This window comes from Sphaerodactylus townsendi, linkage group LG06 (assembly GCF_021028975.2).
Source record: "Sphaerodactylus townsendi isolate TG3544 linkage group LG06, MPM_Stown_v2.3, whole genome shotgun sequence".
NCBI classification, from domain to species: domain Eukaryota; kingdom Metazoa; phylum Chordata; class Lepidosauria; order Squamata; family Sphaerodactylidae; genus Sphaerodactylus; species Sphaerodactylus townsendi.
Genome location: NC_059430.1, coordinates 74,483,340 through 74,502,959, shown reverse-complemented (window position 1 = coordinate 74,502,959; position 19,620 = coordinate 74,483,340).

Here is a 19,620-nt window from a genome sequence, read left to right as displayed (position 1 = left end):
CACATAACATTTATTTTACATAAATCTTTGAACAGATGATCAGCTTTTATGGGAATGATTTCTCCATGGTAGGACAGGTCCTCTGGAATGACTACCAGGCTGGGTAAGGAAGATGTCTTCATGTTCTGTATTTAGAAAAGCATGTAAAACAGCTTTATTTCAAGCTATAGGTGGGAGTACAGCTGCCTGGTAACTGGAGGGAGTGTCATAGAATCCCCCCCCCCCCAGCCCCAACATACACGCACAAGTGATGAAGGACTCTAGGATTCTTAGCTCCAGTGATTCCTAGAGCTATTCTTTGTCATTCCAGTAGGTACACAAGGATACATTTTTTTAAAATTGGCAGCTCTACTGAAAAATGAATTATTTTGACAAATTTGGTTACATTTTAATGATTATTTTAAATTTGTGCACCATTTTTATTTTGCTAATTAGTTTTTATGTTGTTTTTGTGTGCTTACAATCTGTTGCTGTACTGTTCGAAGTCTGAGTCCAAGGGGATAAGGTGGAATATAAATACCACCTTCCACAGTTACTATTCATAAATCTCTATGAATGGCATTGTGTTATCTTGTCTGAAAGAAGAATTTGGCATATACCATTCTGAGAAGAACATGGAACATAGAGAGCTGCCAGTTCTCCCGCCATGGCAGCCTGGATTGTCCTCTGCCACTCAATAGAAATTCTGAAATTCCTAGCACATTGTATCATGCCTGTTTCACGACTGCAAGTAACATGATAGCACTCTAGGAATTCCCAATTTCTAAAGTTTTTACCACAGAGATTGGAAAATTCCTAGAGTGTCCTGATGTCACCACCAATTTTGAAATTGCAGCACTCTCCAACCCCTCCTGTGCTTTGAGATGGCCAGCCAAGAGCTGGTGATCTTAGCTGTATCTTTCTGCAGCTTCTTTACACAGCCACATGTATTTATAGAGTTTAGATAGTAATAACCAAAATATAGTAATTAACTAGTGCTTAAAATTAAAAGCCTTTTGTGCACCACTGCTTTTATACTCTCCTTATCTTCACAGTTTAGGAGAAATAAACTACCCAATTGTATCCAAAATATTGGTGCAGTACCTATATTAAAAGATGATATTGGATTGGATTCTACCAGCTTTTGTGCAGACTCAAGAGGGAGAAGGAGCTCCTTTTGACTTCCAAAAACTCAATGCTGGGATTGTGGAATACAAAGGAACAAAAAGCTGTATGAGAAATGAGGAGGGGAATCAGGTAGGATCATCCCTCCTTCCTCTTAATCTACAACCCAATAGATATGGTTGGGCAAAATAAAGATTCATTATGTCATTGCTTTGTAATGCTTAATGCTGTAACACAGCAAATTCAAATTGTTCCCCAACTATTGCTGAAACAAATTTGCTCCCAAATATTCTGCTTAGATTCTTGCACGTGACAGTAATATTATCGGCTTGCTTGAATATCTTCCAGATAGCTGACAGTCATATTTGACCCAACATTGAGCTGAAACATAACCCATTATTTTGTTGCCTGTTGTCTGCTTATGACTGCAAAATTACCCTTCCTTTCATCAAATCTTCAATATAAGATTCTACAGAGATGCGCAAAGGTTGCCCATTGGGTCTGAGACATGGGAAGAGACCACATGCTTGTGTTGTCTAGCAATTTAAGGATACTTCCCTGTCTTTCCATGGCTGATTTCACACAGCATATGTATAACGGGTTGCAGTTGGGATAAAGGAACTTGTTTTCCTGTTTACCAATTGACAAGCTTCCCATCCAGGCAGCAATTGGAGCCCATGAAAACAATCCGGGTTGTTGTTGCACCTTCACACAGAGATACTTCTCTTTACAAAAAAAAATTCTGGCAAAACATACATAGCTATACAGGCATACAAAGATGAACTGCCACAGTCATGCCGATCGTCCCAAAATATGACTGGCTGCACCTGCATATCTATGCAGATACAACTGGCAAAATTTAAAAAAAGGAAAAGGCACAGTGAAAGGGAGGCAAATAAAGCACCTCCTACCTGACCATTTGCTCAGGAATGACTTTAACCTGGGATTTTTCAAAAGAATTGCTAGTTTAACAATTTTTAAAAAACCCAGGTTGAGGAAAATAAAATGGGGCAGACTTGTTTCAGAGGTGGGAAGTCCCCCCAAAAAACGAGTTTTATAGCATCCTACACCCATGTTTGTTGGCCTGTGCCAAATGAGCCTATGTTGTGCTGACTTCACAGCAGAATCCTAGAAAAGAAGACACTGGGCAAAGGATGACCTTCGTGGAATGCAGAGCCAGTGATGAGAAAAAAACTTTTCCTTCTGAATTTCTGCTTGTTGAAAAAAATGTCTTGCTGCTAGAAAGCAAATGCAGAAAGCCCTTTCTTAAACTAGAAAGAATAAATCACCATAATTGCAATTATTAGCACATGAAGCTACCTTATAGCAAGGATCTGGTGACCCTAAAAGTGAGACTGATGGTTTCTGGACTTCAGAACATCTTGAATTCCTAGGCTGGAGGGCTGAGGGCATGGTGCAACAGCTTCTGCTTGCAACCACTTCTGCCTGTTACTGCTCCTCTGTATCAGTCCAGGGTTGGGACTGAATTTCTCCCCCTCCTTATTTGAGGAGGTGTCAACAGACAGACCCATAACATACTGTAGTAACCAGAAGCAGAATTAACTAGTGAATAGGACTTGGGAGTCAAGGGCCAAATGAGGACTCCTGTTTCTGACTCCTTCCTGACTATTGGGTCTCTCTTCTTATAGATATCCAAGAATGAAAAGATCAGATGAGAAAAAAGTGGCCGTGAATCACCAAGGCCACAGTTGCTGCCTGGGAAGCATAGGAGGAAACCCTGAGCATCTGCCCTGGTAAAGGCAGATGGGGTGGCCTCCAGCCATTCCCCTAGAGGGCAAGCGCAATGTCACCTGGCCGGAGCCTACAAAAGGCCGGGATGGCCTTTGTGCCAATCATGTGCAACTTGCCCGCCCACCTCTCCCTTATGTTTTTGGATATGTTAATGCATGCTTCCTTGTCATAACCATATAGTGGTTTGGCACATGGGAATTGAACTGAGGGGCTGGAGAAGGGAAGCTAAGGAGCTACCTCTCCCCCTGTTTGTGGTATGGAATACTGTGGCAAGAGGCTGACCGCCCAGCTGAACATCACAGCGAAGCTCCAGTAAGAGGCCCACTGGAGCTCCGTGGCAGCGGCAAGAGCATCTGTTCAGCCACCAGGGGATGGGGAGAAGAACAGCTTGCTCAAGAGGTGCCCTGAGGAGGGACTGCCCAGTGTTCCAAAAGCAGATCAAATCCCATGCTGCACCTCACGCTTCCTATTGCTCAATAAACGTTTGGCTATGGCCAAGTAATTTTACCCCAGCCAGAAGTGTGGTGTGGTTAGTTGAGTCAAGGGGCACCGAGATGGGATGGTCTCGTCCTGATTCCCAAATGGGGAAGTGCACAGTACAGATTCTCAGGTTCGGCAGTTTCCTCTCATTCTAAAACATGAGGTGGTTGGTTGAGGCTAATAGCTCTTTTGAGCCACTCAACAGATGGTAGGTTGAGTGGAAGGCCAACTAGCAAACATCCCTAAGTTTCTACCGTGTAATTTAGATGCTGAAATCCTACCCAAACCAGGTAATCTGTCATGATGGTTCAAATTAAGAAATTCTTTATGGTGCCAGAAATTGATGATTTTACAAATGTGGCATCTTGGCAGACAGCTTGCCTTACTAAAATGCCACATAAAAGCTTTAACACTCTTTAGTACTTCCTTGTGTCTTTTCCTTAATTTCTTCATTTTGCACACTTTCCTCCTCCTTTGGCTTGCTTTCTTCCTTTCATGATCTGCCATCCCTCTACCCTAGCTTCTAATTTCTCCACCCTTTTGCCTTCTTAGTCAACTCTTTCTCCTCCATCCTGGTCAGCAACCTATATAGCAGCAAACCCTTGTTAATATTAGTAAAATTATATCTATCCTACCCTCAACTTTACATGCATGATGACAGAAAGTTAATCTGCTTCAGAGGTAATAAATGAGAAACAGAATTTAGATTAGCTTCCATTGCAGATGGCGTGCGCTGGATATAACCTGGGCCAGGATATTCTGATTTCTTTCATTTTCGGCCTGGAACTCCCACAATTGTCTCCATTCAAAACTCCAGGCTAGCCTAAAATGGCCTAAACCATTCAATTGCTACTTTTTATCTTATTTCACTAGATGGCACTCTAAGTACCATCAATAAAAAAGCAGCATTTTATGTGAACAGAATTAAACTGAACATCTCAGGCGCCTCTATCAATATTTCATTAAGATTTAGAAGGCATCTTTGCCAAAAGTTTATACTCTAATTTACCATATTAAGTCACATGCATGTTCCTGATTAATACAATCTCTGATTTACTCAAAGATCAGGCAGATGAAACTAGAGGTAGTATGCACAGGAAACAAAAGTCAGTATCCTTTGTATCTCTTGAGATACTTCATGAATAGCCACTGCTAGCTCATGTGCTGTGGTTCAAGTACAAACATGCCAGCACACAGTATTAAACTTTGCTCTTCTGACATACATTGTTTGCTTCAAATGTTGGAGAGCCAGCATGATGTAGTGGCTAAAGAATAGCAAACACTAGTCTGGAGAACTGGGTTTGATTCCCCACTCCTCCATAGAAAGCCTGGTGGATGACCTTGGCCTAGTCACAGTGCTCTCAAAAATCTCTTAGCCCTACCTATTTCTCAAAGTGCCTGTTGTAGGGGTGGTGGCAAGCAGTGACATGGGTATATATATTTTTATGGGGTGGGTTCAGGGTGTATGGCCACACCCCCAAGCCCCGCCCCCAGCCTCAGTGCTTGTAAAAGCAGCTCTTCGAGGCCGGGGACGGCAGACTCCCCTGCCTCCCCCCACCAGCTGGGCTCCCAGCCGGCAGTCGGCAGTCCCTTCTGCCCTCCCCTCCAGGCAGAGGCGTAGCTAGGAAAAATGGAGCCTGGTGCAAAATCTGAGTTTTGCGGGGGGGCCCCCATGAGTGGCCACTGTAATGCTGGAATCCACCCTTGAATAGCATAACTTTCAATGGTGTTTAAACTGTGGACCCCAGATTTTCCTTTTAAATCCACCTTAAAGGGAGAATCTGGGCTCCCCAGTCAAACATCGTTGAAAGTGATGCTGTTTTGGGGTGGATTATCCCCCATCCTTAAACAGCATCACTTTCAGTTTTTAAACTGGGGACCTCAGATTCTCCCTTTAAATCCATGCCGAAAGGGGTGGATGTAAAAAGAGAATCTGGGGAAATTTGGGGGGTGCCTGCTGTCAGGGGTGCAATTGTTAAGCTAGCAGCACCAAACTTTCAGGTATCTTTAGGAGATGATACCTGGATTATACCACCCAAGTTTTGTGAAGTTTGATTCAGGGGGTCCAAAGTTATGGACCCTCAAAGGTGTAGCCCCCATCTTCTATTAGCTCCCATTGGAAACAATGAGGAACAGGGGCACCCCCTTTGGGAGTTCATAACTTTGGACCCCCTGAATCAAACCTCACCAAACCTGGGTCTCCCCAAAAAATCCCTGAAATTTTGGTGCTGCTAGCCTAAAATCTACGTCCCCTACTGTAAGGAATTCCATAGAAGCAGAAATAAAAGGCTTTTTGGTGTAAAAGACCGTTTATTCAGACATCCTAGAAAGCTCACGTACACGACGTGGCAGGAATAAAGTCTCCCGCCAGAAGCACAGGTTATAACTCTGTCCATCCCATTCCCCCCCGATTCCTGAATCGGAGCTCATCTCTCTCAAGAGATAAGGTCTCCGGCCAGAGTCTCCACGAGATGCTGGCCCATCACCTCGGTTGGCGGAATGCAGTCATAATGGCGTTGTCCCTAACATCAACAACACCATTGAATCCTTTACACTCTGGCCTCCCCTTTAAGAAAGACTCTCCCCAGGTTTGCAGAAAGCGAAAGGTGCGATGGAAAGCAGAAATGAGGGCGGGCGCTAATATTTTCGGAATGTTCCACATTGATTATACCCAGAGGAATATCCCACCCAAGAGATCAAATACGTGCTGCCATGATATTAAACGAGAGTCCAGGGATGGCGCCAATTCTCAGAATGCTTGTGGCCATCAATTATACGTCATGGGGTCTCTCCGCTGGTCGTACAGGCATCGAAACGGGAGCCTCCTTGAGCAAAACCGGAATGGAAGACAGGATGGATAGATATTTAGAGAATTAGGCAAGTCCAATCGGCAGTGACATCATTAATCACTTTAGTAATCTTAAAAGGTCCCAATTTAATCTTTGCCCAGTTTTGTGTAAATTTATGCACGCCTCTGAGATTTTTGGTAGACAAATACACCCAGGCTTCACATCGTGAAAAGCGGAAATCCGAGCCGTGCTTATCCGCTTGAAGTTTTGGGAGTCTTTAGCCTGCTGTGGGCATGGTTCGACCGCTTTTCCGGTACCCCTCGCCAGAGATGAAATCCACTTCGTTGGAACTCCTTGAGGATCTCAACGCTTCCGCAGGTAGCGGCAAATTTGATATGTAACGAGGGAAGGACTGACCAGACATTACCAATTTCAAGGGGTTTTGGTACTGCTGCGATGCGGAACTCGCGATTATTATAGGCGATTCTGCAAACGGAATTAACCTCGCGACCAATTGTCTTGGTGATAGTTGGTGTAAATAAACGTAAATACTGCTCCAGGGTTCTGTTCGCTCTCCGACTCACCGCCACTTTGAACGTGGGTAGGGCGTATTCGTCGGGCTGCCCCCAACAAGTTTCCAGGAAAGCTTTCCAGAACTTTGAAATGAATTCTGGGGCCCGCTGTCGGAGACCACCTTAACGTGGGCGGAGGTAGACGATAACATGCTGGAATGAACAGACGCTGCCAATGCCTAGGAGCCGGAGGGATGGAAGCACATGGGATGAAATGGGCTTGTTTAGGAAAAATAAGTCCACTCACCACCCACAAGACCGTGTTGCCTTGACTTTCTGGCAATCCAGATTAAAATCCATGGAGGATGACTTCCCAGGGCTGAGGCCACCGGGAGAGGCCTCCAACAGACCATGGGGCTTTTCCCCGAACGGATTTGCTTCCGCAGTCAAACAGAGCAACCTTTGATATATGTCTCAATGTCCTCGGATGATCGCTACCACCAAAATTGACGGGCGTAGCCAAATGCAGGAGTTCTTAAGGAAGCCAAATGTCCAGCCGAAGGGCATCATCATGACAGGCCTCGGGAGACCTCCAAGCTACGGAGGGGAGGCATCGCACTAACAACGTCCTCTGTCACCTAAACACCATTCTCCAGGTGGCTAATTGGGAGTCACCTTCCTCCGCATTGGTGGCTCACAAGCAGCCCCGCACTCGAAGCCTCAGTTCTCAGAGGAAAGGAGAGACCAGGCTGGGAAATGGGTGGAGAAGGAGGAGTGATCGCCTGAGATCGAAAGTGACAGCCAGCCCCAATTGGGAGGGGGGATGAGAATAGTGCTGGATATCCCGGGTAAGGCAGCTCCCACTCTCCTCGGGCATGCGAGCGATCAGCCAGTTTCATTGGTTTTTTTCCGGGAAAAAAATGGACAGTGGAAAGAGAAACGAAAAGAAATCGGGCCCAACGGAGTTGTTTTATGGACATCTTGAGGGGGGTGGAAAGGGCGCTATTCTTGGTGATCCGACCAAATCCTGGTTAAAAGCGTGTTTAGCCTTCCAGCCAGTGGTTTAAGTGGAAAGTGCTACTTTGATGGCCGCGAGTCTCTTTATCCCCCTACAGTCCAGTTGAGCCTCAGCACCGGAGAATCTCTTTTGATAATAAGCACACGAACCAGCCTATCATCTTTTATTTCTGCAACAGGGCTGCAATTCAAGCGCTTTGTCCGAGGCATCCACGCGGAACTACAAAAGGAAGATTCGGGTCAGGCGTTTTTAGGAGGTTCGGGTAGTAAAAAAGCTGATTTGGTAGTTGAAAGGCCGTCTGACATTCTTTTAGACCAGGAAGGGGCCCCGGCTTGGTAGCTCTGCGGGTCTTTACCCTTAGCGCTTAAGAGGGTCTACAGAGTGGGAGAGTCAGTTCAGCCAATTCGTATAAAGTCACGATAGAAATTCAGCAAACCCTAGGAAAGATTGGACTTCATTGGTAGGGCAGAGCCATTGGAGGACCGTTTCCTAATCTTAGCAGGATCCATTTAGCCCCTCGAAGAGATCCTCGTAACCCAAATAGTCGACAAGTAGAGGTTTGGTGGAAACAACATTTAGAAAGTTTGGCAAAGAGGGAGTTGAGTTGGAGCAAGCTGCTTTAATCACTTCCCAACTGGGCGCTTCATGCTCTTCCTATGGTTTCGTAGAATTAAATTTAAAACGATCATTCTAAGTATACCTCACTACTCCCCTTCGGTGTATAATAAATCATGTAGAACTTCTCAAGGATAAGGGCCATAAAGCTCCGGGGCCCCACTTCTAACCTTCAATGGCATTATTAAGCATTCATACTCGTCCAAACTTCGTGTTAAATGCAGCCGGGCGTTCATAGCCTTCCCGCATCCTGACCCTGTAGTAAGCTTCTTAAGTCCAACTTAGTAAAAAACGCTGGCCCCTTTGCTCCATTGCTAATGCAAATTCTAAAAGGTCCTCCCGTGATTAATGCGCAAAGGGTATTTATTTGACAGGGAAACCGATGGATTATCGCCGGTAATCCTCGCGGCAGAGCCTTTAAAGACCCGGCCCTTTTTTTTTAACAAATAAATGGCTACAGGAGCAGCATGTGTGTGTTTCAGAAGCTCACAGCCGTATTTGAACCCACGAAAGCAAGGTTCTTGTCTAAGAAGGCACGGTTCCTCCTCATTGGGACTCCGCGATAGATTCTAATTCCTTGGGCAGTTTGAGCCCTGGCTGTACTAATTTCCATTTTGCAGTCAGTGTCTCCCGGTATGGGGTGGCAATTTGATCGTGATTCTTGTTCTGGAAATACCCTCTGCTAAATCTGGTAAGCCGGGTGAAATGCCGGTAGATTCTGGGAGCAATTGGAGCTGCGTAATCGGCTGACGGCCAGGGGTATGTCATTAGGGAGGTGGGTTTTCCCCAATTCATGTGTGTTCTCCACAGGAGGGCTGTGTGAATTCTAAGATCCGCTCTTTCCAAATGAACTTTGGTTCATGGTAACAACAACCATGGCATGCCCAGGACTATGGAGTGTTTGACACCGCCCAGAATAAAATCAACTAATTTTCTCCCAATGGTCAGCGCATGAGGAGGACCGCCTATGCTTTGAACTGGCCGGGTCCTTCAGCCCCGAAAGAGGGCTGCCATTCATTTTAAATGAACGGTATATTTAGCTTAGGGGACTCGGTCTCAGTCCGTTCCTCCGCCACCTGGGGCCGCGAGAGATAAACAACAATGGGAGCACCTAGAATTACAAGGGCTGAGGCTATAATACGAAGTGTGTTTAGCGGGCTATTGCCAGAATCGCTTTGGACCAGTAATGAGCGCTTTCGCCTTCACTCACCGTGATTCGTTGAGCTCTAACCTATATCCATGGGGCTGAAGAGAGGCAAACAGCTGCTTCTCTTCTGGGCTGCAACCGGCTTCTTGTGACGAAATTCGCTGGGGCGGCCCGGATTTATGGCGTATGGCTTGGCAGATGGGGTGCGCTACGTCGGAGCGCTATTTCTGTTTTTTTTCGGCAGTTGGCAGCTGTAGGATGACCCGGTCCTCCGCAGAGTAAAGACACAATCCCAGATCGCGCTAATGGCGCCCGGAGGTGGTTTCGTAGAGGTTGCTGGGCTTGGCTTATGAAGTCGCGAGCGGTGGTCAGAGCGGGCGGTTTTGGGCGCATGCCCCGCACGAAGCGTAATCCAAACGAGACGCCACTTGAGATCCTAATTCGACATCCAATCAGCACAGTGCTGGGGATCCGAATAAGGAACACCGGGTTAATGCAGTTTGCCACGGCCGCATCGCATCCGGAAGTATTCACATTTCATGCGCCAGGCCACTCATGGAGGGAGTCGAGCAGCCGCCAGCATCGCAAATTCCACGGCAAATTCCCGCAAAGCGAGCGTTGCCTTGCTGAATAGATTTGGATGGTGCTGGATGGCTTCTATTTTCAGCACCTCGATCTTGGAAGCGAGCCTCTTAAGGCTTCTGTTTGAGGAACGCAGGGCACCGCGCCAGTATCCTCCCCTTGCAGATCAAAGAAAGTCACACAAACCAGTCGGGCTGCCGCTTCCATCCAAGACGCGGAACCGGCGTCCCGCATTTTTTTCAAGGCTTCAGACCGGGTACATAACCGCCATTATGCGTCCTCCCATGTGGGCATCGAAGTTGTGGTGTGGATGAAGTAGGGGAGTTTGGAAGCCGTCCCATCAAAACGTGGCAGGTATTGAGGTCTGTAATATCCTCTCTCCATCGCTCCTTTACCGCCGGGCTACGGGCGGCTGCGCAGGGTTGAGGCAGCGCGCAGGGAGGGCCGAATCGGTGGATAGGTGGGGCAATTCAACGCCGCTTCAGGCCTGGTGTTCTGGTGGGAGCAGGTCTTTGGAAGGTGGTGATAATAATGGCTGAGTAGCAGGTCTCCAGCGCAGCTGCCGCCTCTGGCTGCTATTGCACCCAGTGACAGCGTAGGACTCCAACTTTAAAGGCATCGGTCCTGCTGCTTCTTCAGCCTCTTCCAAGGCGCAAGCTAAGTCTCTTCTCTCGCTATGAAGTCAAGGCATCCCAGCGCACGATGCAAAGCTGCTTTCTCTCGCTCCAGGACCTTATCATGGACTGGATAGGATTCTGCATATACGTCGCCAAGCAGCTGGCTTTGGCACGGTCCAATTCGAAGTTGGATTTCTTTTGCTGCTGCTGTTCCCCGGTCTTTGCGGTTTTCACGCTTCTTGCTGCAGCTGCTCCCTGCTCCTTCCCATAGCTGGCGCTCACGGGCCCATATTTCCTGGCATTCAAGAGTCGGGCCCACTTCCCTCATCCCAGCTCTCTTTTGACGGGAGGGGAATAGATCCGGATGGGAAGGCAGGCTTTCTTCGATTCCTCTTCATCAGAATGCAGCATTCTGCGGTCCACCGGGCGCTCCATCGGGCTTCTATGCAGCTGCTGGATCCGGGATCTGGGGGGGTCCGGATCGAAGTTGGCGGTACGGATACCCTCCCAATCCCCGAGTAGTCCCGCTTCAACGGGTGGTCTTAGGATCGGGCCCCAGTGCTATGCCACGGTGGATTCTTGGGAGCATCAACAAAAATACGCAGTCCAGGAATCGCTCACTGACTCCTGTAAGTTGCCAGCATGAAAGGTGGTCAGCCCGCTCTCCTCGCGGACAGGTTGCATCTGAGGCTTGTAATCCACACGGGAACGGCAGATATCCGATCCACAGGCGCCGATCCATAGATAGCCTCCCCAAATCCACTCATGTAAGTCCACATGATCGCTCTTTCCTCGGCCCCTCGCTGGCCCTTAACGAGTAAGGGGAAGACTCGTTGATACGAGGACGGAAGAGCTACTAGCGACCTTCGCTTCTCCGCCGTTCCTCCAATCCATATAAGGGAAAGCTCGAGCTCTCTCTTTGGGGCTACCGACTTCCACAGATTCAGGAATATTCAACCTCTCCATGCCGAGACACCAGAGGTCCGCTGCACTGGGAAGATAGATGAACTAGGATTCCTGCCACAATGTAAGGAATTCCATAGAAGCAGAAATAAAAGGCTTTTTGGTGTAAAAGACCGTTTATTCAGACATCCTGTAGGAAAGCTCACGTGACAACGACGCAGCAGGAATAAAGTCTCCGGCCAGAAGCACAGGTTATACCCCACCATCCCATTCCCTCCCGATTCCCATGGGAACGTGAGTCTCCCTAATCTCTCTCGGTAGGAGATAAGGTCTCCGCCAGAGTCTCCGCCGCAGATGCTGGCCCATCGCCCGGGTTATGGAATGCAGTCAAGGCCAGGCGGCTGTCCCGAACATCAACACCATTGAATCCTTTACACCTACAGGCCAGAAATTGAAAAACACTAAAAATACAAAAAACCCCACAAATGGGGGGCAGAGATTTGGACATGTAATGGGGGGTTTAAACCCGGGAAACCCCCCTCCCTTACCTACGTCCTTGGTGGCAAGTGTAAGCCACTTTGAGACTATGGTTGCCAATCTCCAGATGGGAGCTGGAGATCACCTGGAATTACATCTGATTGCCAGATTAGAGAGATGAGTTCCCTTGGAGCAAATGGCTGCTTTGAAGGGTGGACTCTGTGGCATTACACCTGGCTGAGGTCTCTTTCCTACCCAAACCTCCACCTGCAAGTCTCTAGAAATTTCCCAACCTGGACTTGGCAACCCTAAGGGGAACTGATCTCTGTAGCTGAGACAGCCATTGTGATTCCAGGAAATCTCCATGTCCCACTTTGAGATTGGCAATTTGACAACCCTAGAAGGAGAGAAGGAAGCACAGGGAAAGGGGAAGTTATGGTAGAATGTGCTTTCCTGAGATAAAATTAGGGAGTTCATACTTATCAGTTTTCGCCAGCATGGGCCATTGGCCATGCTGATAGGGGCTGATGGGAATTGTAGTTCCTGAACATCTGGAGAGCCGCAGGTTCCCTACCCCTGGGCTATGGGGATATCAGGAAAGAGAAAGGAAACAGTGGGGGAGGAGGAAATGACTCCTGTTAAGCCCCTGCGGGTTCCCACTTGTATATTCTAATAGCCAAGTTGGTCAAATATGAAGATACTTCAGTTGTGGAACAGCAGTGGCGTAGTGGTTAAGAGCAGGTGCATTCTAATCTGGAGGAACCGGGTTTGATTCCCCGCTCTGCCACTTGAGCTGTAGAGGCTTATCTGGGGAATTCAGATTAGCCTGTACACTCCCACACATGCCAGCTGGGTGACCTTGGGCTGGTCACAGCTTCTCAGAGCTCTCTCAGCCCCACCTACCTCACAGGGTGTTTGTTGTGAGGGGGGGAGGGCAAGGAGATTGTAAGCCCCTTTGAGTTTCCTACAGGACAGAAAGGGGGGATATGCTTGGTGCAGGGTAATCAGCTTCTCAACATCAGGCTGCAAGTCACTAAGAAGAAAAAGAAGCTGGGTGACAGAACTGAAGCCATACTTTCAAGGGCAAAAAATGGCATTTGGGGCAAGCTCTCAGATTGTGCCGCCCCCACCCTGTTGTAAAACGGATGTTATGCCGCTGCTGATACACCCTAGATAGTATTAGTTTGCCATTGCCTGCCATTGCCTGCGTGGGCTGAGTTCTGAGAGAACTGTGACTGGCCCAGCAGGTTTCTTGTGTAGGCATGCTTAGGCAATCACCTGGAGTTCCAGTCTGCCCCAGAGCTGAAGAGATGCCAAGCCTGCCTTTCTGCAGCACTGTGGAATTGGCCACAGTGGGCAGCAAATAGTAAGGCATCCTATTGGCAAATGGGCATACCCCTATAGATGACTCCTGGTTGGGATCAGGATGTAGGTCACCATGGCAAGCACCAATTCCAGTGAAGGTGGTCTAAGTGGGGGCAACTTCCCTGCAGTATTGGGGTAGGGTCAAAGTAACAACCGCCACCCCCCCCCCTTTGGATGGCCCTGATAGCACCCATGTTCACCCTGCTAGCCTGGGCCTTATTAGCCAAAGCCAGTAGTCAGCCAAAGTCAGTAAGGAGGAATTGAAGCTGCTGCCCTCTTTGCAGTTGTCACCTTGGCAACTGCCTGGGATGTGTATGGCTGAAGGCGAGACAGAGATGCACTGTTGCCATGGCTGAAGCCCTTCCAAGAGAGAAATGGGGTGGAAGAACTTTGCCTATGGCAGACAGGCACTCTTCTCTGTCCCATAGCCAGGCATGTTTTCTGGCAGTTGCCAGGATAATGACCATCAAGAGGGTATTCTATTAGAAGAGGAGTCAGAGATAGTATGGCTGATTTTTCAGTCAAAATTCCCCGTGGTAGATCCGGGAGCTTCCTTGCCATGGTGCTTTTTGCCCTGTTTCTGACTCTTCACTGCTCCCTGGTTCTTCCCAGGATTTAAGGGAGGACTAGCACATTATGCCCCAGCTGTTTCTTCACAAGCCCGGTGCTTTTCCATTTGCACCGTGAGCTCTTCCACAATGTCTTCCATGCATGTGCCGACAACCTCTGTTCCCCACATTCTGATTGACTGAATCTCTCCCCGTTCCCCCTGCTCACTTTCACTATTTTAGTTTTCAATGACTCTGAACACAAAACAGGCACCGAGAATCGGTGCCCCAGTGGCAAAGCCACCAGGGGGCCGGGGGGGGCGACACACTGGGTACACCATTTCTAGTCATGTGGGGGCGGAAAAAACCTCCCTCCCCCCGTGGCGCCCCCCCCTGTGGAAGAAGGTCAGTCCTGTGGGAGTATATAAGAAATAAGTTTGTTAGATATTAATTGTGATATGTTATTATACATTATAAGTGATTTGTAGTAAATGAGAATATAAAGGAGCCTAAGCGGCAATTGGATTGCAACGCGATTTGTTTTTCTGGTTATTAGCAATGTTGTATCCCTCTGTTGATTGGTGGGGCAGGCCAGAGCAACGAGATGGGGAAATGGCCCCTGTTCTGCTGCCGTGGAGTTTTTCACAGCAGCGGAAGCCACCGGAGCAACAAAAGGGCACTTCAAGAGAACCTCAAATTTGGCAGTTTTTTAAATTTGTGGAGCAAAGCCAATGCTGTGGGGTGGCGCTTCAGCAACAACATGGTAGACATGCCATAACACCAGGAGCCATGAAGAACTCTCAGCTACACCAAAGTATTCTCCATGCTAACAATGAGGCATTATGACCGTGAAAAATCAGCCTATGAGCTGGAAATGAAAGCGGTACATATCCTCTAACATTCTATCTAACAGCCTGAGGTAGTCTCTCTACATGTCTCAAAGGAGAAGATGGAAACAGCCTTTCGTACTCTTAATTTCTGGGCTACCCATATGCAGTCAACCACGTAGGGGAGGGGTTGCGGCCTTGATATTAAGCAATATCTGGTTTCATTATTCAATAGTAATTAGAAGTAATTGGCTATCATACTGTGGTCACATCATGAGAAGAAAAGACTTGCTAGAAAAGACAATAATGCTAGAAGATTTGAAGGCAATAGGAAAAGACAAAAAACCAACATGAGATGGATTAACTCAATAAAGAAGGCAAAATTATAAACTATAATGTTTACATTTTCTTGAAATTTCATGTCAGATTCAATATCTGAAAATCTGATATCAGATCTCAATCATGTCAAAATAAAGCAGATAGAAAGATGCCCCAGGCTCTTAAACCTCAGTGGAACACAATTTACTGTTTATGAACAGCTGGATGCTGATCTAATCCTTCACTGTATTTTTACCTCTGGCATGGTAATCCCTTACTGCCTATTCCCTTCCCTTATCAGCAGCTCTACTGAGCATCAGTGATGCTCATAGGAAGGCTTTTATATGTGTAATTCCTAGAGCAGCCCCATTCAATCTATCTTGTCCTCTGCTATTTCCATACAGTTGCAGTACAGAATAATATCCTCCACCAAAGTTTTAAGGAAAAAGTATTCCTATTCGGAACTGAAATCAACAGGCTTAGACTGGGGTAACTCTACATAAGATTGCTAACTCCATTAACTGCCTAAAGCATAGAGTGTTTGACCAAATCCCAGAGATGGGCAATCAAAAGGGTCCTTTTGTAACCAGTCTTTGCCTAGAGTGTCAAAAGTGATCTTATTTGGCGTCAGCTGAGAGGTACCGTGTTTTCCCAAAAATAAGCCCATCCCGAAAATAAGCCCTATCATGATTTTTCAGGCTTTTTGGAGGATGCTTAAAATATAAGCCCTCCTCAAAAAATAAGCACTACTGGTAGTTACAGATCACAGTTCCAGACAAATGCCCTGTGCTCCTTGCCAATGAGGATGCAGCTTGTGTCACTCATGACCGGAGAAGCAACAAGTTGCCGAACCCACCTTAATGACTTGTGAAGGCACCGTATTTCCCAGAATATAAGCCCTACCTTGAAAATAAGCCCTAATGCATCTTTTGGTTCAAAAATTAATATAAGACCCTGTCTTATTTTCGGGGAAACACGGTAGATCCATCACTGTCTGTCAAGGAAAGGAGTGCTTCATTGTGCACTATAAAAGGAGAACTGACATGCTGGCAATAATTTTCAACTAAGAAAATGACAGAGAGGGAGGAAGGAGGCAAAGAAGGAATGAACCTGAGGCAGAGGCGTAGAGTGAGAAAATGGCTCCGGGGGCAAAATTGTACCTAGGCGACCCCCCACTCCTCCCCCCTCAGCCCCTCCCCCTTACCTTTTTCTGCCGGCAAAGCAGCTGGCTGAAAAAAAGCTTTTTCAGTCTGCTGCTTTGCCACCTGAAGAAGCAGTCTGGCTGGGGCAGGGGGAGGGGTTGGACCTTGTGTTGCTCTAAGGCCCAGCTAATTCTGGGAAGGAGGAGGGGCATGGCTGGGCCTTAGCGTGACATGCACACATCATGCCGAGGCCCAGCCAAGCCCCTCCCCCTTCCTGGAAGTCTGGGGGTGATTTTTGCGCCCCATGTGACTCCCATGGGGGTGCCCAGGGTGTTTGTCCCTGGATATCCCTGTGGCAGCTACGCCATTGGCCTGAGGCTGTGCTTGCTCCAATAGATACTTACAGATTTTTTAAAAGTAGCACAACTTTAGACTGCAAATTAATGTACTGTGCCAATGCAATACAGCAAGTACCTCTATCATTTGAGTGAGTTGTCAAGGCTAAAGGGGGGGGAGAAAGGGAGGAGGGAAGAGACAGAATGGAGGGAAGGGAGAGAACAAGAGGGGAAACTCTGTGCCCAAAAGCCCACCGCCCCCACTTCTCCCCCTTGCTCCAGCTTCTGCTACCTGCCTGTTTGTCTCTCCTACTAGCTTGGGGGCGCCTGGCCAGACGCAGCAGTGAGCTGGGCTGCTACTGCAGATGGACCTTAGCACATGCTCGAGGAACCAGGCACAGGCTGTAGGCTGGATTCACGTCCCTGATTTGGAGGGTGTGTGTGTGTTGACTACCTAGTTTAATCAGTGATGGGTCCCGGCCAAGAAGGCCTGTAGTTGCCAAAAGCCGTTAGTTACTCATTCACCCTCCCACCCCCTGGCAAAGGAGTGCTGCTTCTGTTCCAAATACAGCAACGACCTTCTTGGTTTGTTCAGCTCCCTCGATGCCTGTCCACTTCCCGAGCAGGTTGTATGTATGTCCTGCTACACCAAGGAGCTGGCTTCTGCCCCTCCGCTCCCAATGTCACTGATCTCCACCACCCCACTGCCAAGGAGCTTTTTAGTTACTGAACAGGGGCAATCTTAGCGATAGGGCATGAACCTACATCTCTTCTTTCCTCCCTTCTGTTAGGGGAGTAGGGTATGGAACGTGCTTTTCTTCTTTATCTCTTTCATTTGGGGGGATGGGAGTGAGAGCCTGTTGTTCTCCTCTGCCTCCCTCTCTCTGTTGGCCAATGGGGGCATGGGTGGTTGGGCCCTCCCTACTATGTAGCCCAGGGCCCCTGAGGGCAGGTCACTTATATAAAGCTGTTTCATGTGTAGTTTGGGCCACTTTAACAGCACATTGAGTGCTACTCTAGTGATTCCCTCCACATTTACTATGATGAGATTATCATTCACAAACATTTTGGAAACAGGAAGGAGAAGTTGCACAATCTCAGTTTCCAGTCCCAATAATATTTTGGTGCTCCAAAATGAGCCCCTCAAAAGTCTGCCTTAAGGGGACTACCACCAAGCAGGGGAACATAAGCAAACTGTGCACAACATACAGCAGGACCTCCTACTACCACACAGTTATAGAGGCACTGGAAAAGTCATTGACAAAATTTCCCCATCCTTAAAGATTTCTTTGCACCAACAATCACAAACTATCCACTCCTCCTCTGCCACAGGCCAAATGTTGTATATGGGAAAAGAGACCTGTCTGTGCAACCCAGAACATCCAAAGTGGGGATGAGGAGAAGCAGGGATAGAAAGTGCTGAGGTTTTTGGCTCTCTTGCCTGTCAAATTTGATGGACTCTTAACTAGTACTTACTCCAAAAATAGGTGGATTATAAAATGTGCCTGTTTAATTAGGATACACCACCCAGTGTTCTACCATTAAGAGAAATATGCTGACACATTTCTATATAGAATATGACACGCACATTATTTTCTACCTCAAGAGGAGTTTGCACATAATTCAGCTTCAGATCCAAACTGGAACACTTTTCACTTTTTCTGATGCTGCTGTGGTGATGATTTTAGGGTTTTAAATGTTTAATATTTTGTATTTCTTGTTTTAATTTATATTTATTGTATATCATTGTATAGTTTTATTGATGTACCCTTCGGGGATTGGGCGGTCTATGAAATATTAACAACAACAACAACAACAACAACAACAATAATAATAATAATAATATCTCCTAACTCTGCTGTAAAATATTGAAAATGCTGTACCAGCTCAGTGCTGCCTGGCTGAATGACACACCTCTGCTTCTGATGGAATGGTGTTTAACAGGTTCACTTAGAAATAGTTCCCATTTTCAATTATCTTTACTCCTAGGAAAGTGTTCTTTGGCATGCACTGGTATAGCACCATCCTAAGCAGTTAGACCCTTCTATGTCCATTGATTTTGATTAACTTAGAAAGGTGTAGCTTTCCTTAGGATATCACTATTTACCGCTGTGCTATAGAGAGTGTCCTAACCTACTGCATCTGTGTATGGTTCTCCAGTTGCACAGTGGCGAATAGGAAGGCGCTCCAAAGGGTGATCACTACTGCACAAAGGATTATCGGCTGCCCTCTTCCCTCCTTGGAAGAAATCTATAATTCCCGAAGCCTAAATAAAGCCCAAAATATTCTGAGGGACCCGTCTCATCCAGCACACTCTCTTTTTGAACTGTTACCATCTGGCAGACGATACAGGGCCCTCAGAACTAGGACAAAGAGGCTTAGAGACAGCTTCTACTCTAGAGCTGTGGCTATGCTAAACTCCACTGCTTCATATTGATGTATTTGGGGCTGTGTAGGGATGGGTGGAGGAAGGGGAAAGTGAGGATGATGTATGAGTCTGAATTTGTGTGCATCGAGAAATGCTGCTGTAAATTTCGTTGTTCGTGCACAATGACAATAAAATGCTTATGCTTATGCTTATGCTTACTATCAGTATGTCTACTGTCTTCAAATTATACAAGGTTAGGTTGTACTGCAAGTTCCATGCACTTGGGGGATATAGCAAAATGTGATACACTAACTTAACTGATTACACAAATTATGTTGTGGGAATAATTTAAAGACCAAATTGTTCAGAGCACACAGGTGTCACAGAGAGGCAATGGGGCCTTGTACTTATGTCACTATTTGGTAACTATTTCAGGGATGCTACTTACTGTGTACCTTGATGGAATTCTTGGAACTTATGGTACACATGTGAGAAAGCCATTCACTTGAGCAGCTAAGTGTATAAGAGGTCTGGTGAAGGCAACATACCAACGGGCTCTAGAACCTCCATGATTAGGTGATATTACATGACTTATACATTGATCAAACAGTCCTGTCTGTTTTGTATCTAGATGCTCATAACTTGGTCTAACAAGAAAGCTTTTCTCAGCTTCCTGAAGAAAAAAAATCTTTTCTCTTTAATAGAAGCTTAATGGGCTGTT